Source organism: Phalaenopsis equestris, unplaced genomic scaffold, assembly GCF_001263595.1.
Source record: "Phalaenopsis equestris unplaced genomic scaffold, ASM126359v1 Scaffold000761, whole genome shotgun sequence".
Classification (NCBI taxonomy): domain Eukaryota; kingdom Viridiplantae; phylum Streptophyta; class Magnoliopsida; order Asparagales; family Orchidaceae; genus Phalaenopsis; species Phalaenopsis equestris.
In genome coordinates, this window is record NW_018165201.1 from 3,367,476 (window position 1) to 3,372,579 (window position 5,104).

A 5,104-nucleotide genomic window follows, 5' to 3' on the forward strand; every position below is an offset into this window, starting at 1 on the left:
AGAATCAATCTACTTTTGTGCAAGGGAGAAATAATTCTGATAATGTTTTTTTGACCTAGAAACTTCTGTTGGACCTGAATAAAGAATGTCGGGGGGAGGTGGGGGTAATGCAATATTTATACTGGGTTTGAAAAAGTCTTATGATACAATCAGATGAGACTTTACCGCAAATGTTCTAAAGATTATGGGATTTTCTGAGGATTTAATTAAATTGATTATGAGAAGGCTAAACAATAATATGAATTTGGTTCTTATTAATGGCCAGCCTTATGGCTTCTTTAAAAATACCAAGGGGCTCAAACAAAGGGACCCTCTCTCCGATAACTTATTCATTCTTGCATTTGATTTTTTTACAAGACTGTTAAATTTGAAGTTTGCTCAGTCTTTCAGTATCCAATTTTATCATAAGTTTACTTTAAGTGTCTCTCTTTTGGCATATGATGATGATGTGATCATCTTTTCCAAAACTATTAAAATTGTTGTTAAATTACTATCAAAGTGCTTTCAGGAATCTCAAGACCCCTCTGGTCTGTGATTCAATAATCAGAATGTCTCATCCTCTTCAAAAAAAAAGTGAAAGCTTTTACCAGACACTGGATTACAGATTTCACCAACTTCAGTGCTAGCTCCCTTCTAACAAAGTATTTGGGGGTCCAACTTCTAGAGGGTAGAACTAAACTGGTTCAATATGAAGGAATCCTAACTAAGATTCAAGATCAACTCAACTATTGGACTTCCTTTTTTCTATCTAATGGGGGCAGAATTACTTTACTTAAATCATTCTTACCTCCTTTCCATCTTACCTTACGCAATTAACATCCTTAATTACTTTTTACATCTTACCTTAGGCAATTGACTGTCATGAAGAAGAGTACACAACTTTTGTTAGAAAGGAGTTTCAATAGGTTCTTATGGGTGGTCAATAGAAGCAAATGCACGGGTTAGTTGGCAAAAAGCTTGCAAACCTATTTTTGCTGGTGGCTTAGGTTTTAAAGGTTTGAATCATAATTGTCAGGTGTATCTGGGTAAATTGTGGATCACATTTAGACTGTAGGATTCTATGTTGGCTCATGCTCACATTTTGATGCCAAAATATTGCAGAGGCTCTCATCTTACACTAGTTCCCAGGAAGTTAGGAGATTCTAAAGTTTGAGTGAATTTTCTTAAGGTCTTAGCTTAAGCTGAGGACTTCTTTATATGGGAATGAGGTAAAGGTCAAGTTAATTTTTGGTTGGACAACTGGTACATGGATGGTAAACTTTTCCATAATGTTCCAGAGGTTGCTAATTCCAATCTTCAAGTTGCTGATTTCTGGTGTGAAAATGAGTGGAATGGCTCTCTTCTTTCTAATGTCCTTCCTCCTGACCTTACTCAAGAAATTTTGAAGACCCCATTTGATATCATTACTAAAGATAATATCATTGTTAAAAAACATTTTTCTCAATCCATTTCTTCCTTTATTTACAATTCTTTGAAGAAATGGAACAATTTGCATTGGGGAATTTCTTGTTGGAATAAATTTCTCACTCCTTCCATGTCCTTATTCATTTAGAGATTATATCTTAAACTTCTTCCTACTAATGAAATCCTTAAACTCAAGGGGTTGAGGGGTCCCTTTTAGTGTATTCTTTGTAAGGAGGAGGAGGACTCATTAGCCCATTAATTTTTCAGTTGCTCCTTTACAAAAAAGGTGTGGAATTCTATGGTTACACAGCTATCTATATCTTCTCTTAACCTCTCCTGGCTTGCTTTTGGGGTTCACTGGTTGGATTGACAGGCTTCTCAACTTTCTACTGTTTCAAGGGTTATTGATTGGTTTCTTTGGTTGGCTAGGAACAAATCAAGATATTTGGGAATGTCTATTTCCCAATCTCAGGTGGAGATTAACAGCATGAGTTTTTGTATGAAATTTATCGAGCATAAGGGGTTTTCTATTATCTGTCAAAATTTGGGGCAAATGAGAGTACGATTGTCGACCTCACTTTTGGTTGAGGTTTAGTTTTTTCCTCTTTAGTAGCCTAAGGTCTAGCCGTAGGATTTTACTATTGACTATTCTTAGAAAAATTGATATGGAACCCTCAACACTAGAAATTCTACCATCTTCTTTACTCAACTTGAAGTTCCACATATTGGTCCTAATCTCTAGCACTTAGTAGGTGGGGTCACTATAAAGAAAACTCAAGATGAGTCACCCTTAGGACTGCTGGACCTTAGGGTTGACCCTGGGTGTTTTTCTAGAGTTAGGGCACTCACTACACTCATCTAAAATTTATAGCCTAGGTCCCTTGATCTTTTTAGGATACTCATGTAGATGGTCCCCAAAACCTACCGGCCCTAGGGCTATGGGTTGGCAAGACCACTACATAAAGGACACAAAATGGGATTTCCTTTGGTCCATGGCTCATTTAGGGTGATTAGGTACCCAATACAATTAAAAATACCCATCTTGGCCTTTTTTCCCCTAAACACTCCCAAATTACCAAAATACCCCTCTTGGGCCCAAAATCTCAAAAATTCTAAAAATTCCCAGAAAATCTCAATAAATCCCAAATAATCTCAATTTCATTTTTTTCAACTACCACATCACCTAATTTGGCCAATTTGACCATCTTTGATCAAAACCCCCAAATTGCCCTTTAAATGCCCATATTTTCCCCAAAGCACTCCAAATGTCTAGCCAACTGGTCTCAATTTACACTAATTTCAGTTCTAAACTCATATTAACTTATGATATAACAAATATAGACCAAATATTAGCTCAATTGATTCATTATTTGAACCCAATTTTGATTTAGATCAAAACCCTAATTTTGCCCCCATGACTTGGTTTGACCAAATTAAACCCATAGCCCACTCAACTGACCACAATTTGTGTTGAAAAATCTTCATAACATCCTCATAAATCAGAATTGACCTTTAATTGGCCTTGGTGAGACCTCAATTTCATTTGATTTCAACCTAAGTCCAAAAGCCCCAAATTTACCCCAAATTGGCCATGTCTCAAAATATCACCAAATTGATGGCCTTAGTCGCAAAATTTCCACTCTATCCCTTCATAAAAAATCTTCAAAACATCTCCCTTGATTAGGTGGACCATTAAATCTATACTTATCCCAAGGGTAGCTCAACCCAGACCCATGTCTAACCCAACATGACCAAAATGGCCAAATCTCAAAAATCCTTCAAATTGACCCCTAAATTGAGACCCTCCAATTGAACTCAAAATTCTTTCAACCAGTCACCAAAAATGTTCATTACAATCATATAAATCAAATGCAACATTTATTTGGGCCAATTAAAATGGCTAGCCTGCCCAAACCCAAATTTTGGTCATTTGCACTCACTTGGACCCATGCACTAAATGTAGCCATAACCACCCTAAAGTCACCAAATTAACTCCATCACAGCCATTAGTTGGACTTAGTGACCAGTCCAAACACCATGAAACCACCTAGATCAAGCCATGGACCAAAGGTCCCCCAAATTAAGGGATATTATTTCTAAAAATGCATGTTCTTAAGATATCCTTACCAAAATTAGCTATTATCATCCTTGAGCTCCTAGCCACCTCCCCCTTGCCGGCCGACCAGTTGGCTGGAAAAGCTCAAAACTGAGAGCCACCCCCATGGCACCTCACCCAAATCAAACCTAGACGCCAGCTCAGCAAATCTAATTGATGGAGCTCCTCTACCCTCCACCTAAGCACCATAATGCACCCAAACTTATGCCTTGAGAGCCACCCCATGGCCATTTTTACAAAAAATCACCTCCACGGCCATGGGAGTTGTGCTGAAATTTCCTTAGAGAGGCCTCTCCAAACTTCTCACAGAGCTTCCCTAAGATCCCCTCAGTGCACTGCAATTATTTTCTCTCACTAATTCCCATTGTCGGAGCTCAATTTTGAGCTTGAAACCATGTCAGAAACCAGGACAGAGTCCAATAAACCACAATAGTAAAAGAAGCTAAAGCCTCATCAAATCCCCCTTCCACAGAGCCTCTACCATAGCTCTAGACCAACACCCAAATCCGGCCGTGATCGAATTCATACCTAAGCCTTACAGCGAGACCAGTGACTTAATCCCTAGTCTCCTTGGACCCCAACAAACGTGCCAGGACCCTCTAATTGAAGCTACACTTCTTGGAGCATAGAGAAAAGGTATAAAACCTCACCTCCTCCCGAGCCTATTTTGATTCTCCATTTAATTAGGCTTAATTTATTTGCATGATTACTGTATGGATGTGTTCGTCTCAATTAGACCAGTCCATAGGATCAAACCTGAAGTGATTTAGCTGAGTCTAGGCTGAGATCTTAGAGTTTTAGTGTGAACGGTCACGGGAACATTCTATCGGGGACGATGACGCGGAGCCGTTTGATCGAGCGTGTATCGAACGGACAGAGGAGATCAAGCCGGACAGTGCTTCAGGACATAAACAACAGGCCAAGTCAGCGCTGAGGTGGATGGCAACGTCAAATGGGAGCGCGCTGCGTGGAGCTTTGGAGCATTCGTAGGTTGAGGTGGCACACGCGGTTTAAATAGATAAGTAGGGCTTTTTTCCTATTTATTTAAATACCCCTAGCTTAGAATATCAATAATTTTGTGTAGAAAAATCACAAAAATAAAATAAAAATACCCTCTTGCTCTGAATAGAGGAAAATAATGTGGAAAAAATTTCAAGTCCATTTGATGTATGTTTTATTTTTAATTAATTAAACACTATTTTGAATCATTTGATTCTCCATGCATATGGACACATCACATTGGTTTGACATTTTGGCATATTGTAGCCTCTGTTAAGGGAAATATCCTCTGATTTTTCCAAGGTCAGAGGAAGTCTCTAGACAGAGATCCATATTGTTCAAGTTTTTGCACATTATTTCCTTAAAATAATCATGGAAATTAGCATGTTGATTAGAAAATTCCAATAAAATTTTGGAAGGTCAACCATGACTAATGAAGCTATTGGAAATAATTTCATGGGCCAAGTCATTTAAACTATACCTAATTTTCACAAACCCTAAATCATTAAGATAACTGATTTTGAAAAATATAAATATTTAAATGACTTGATTTTTGATCTCCACTATGGTTACTAATCCATATAA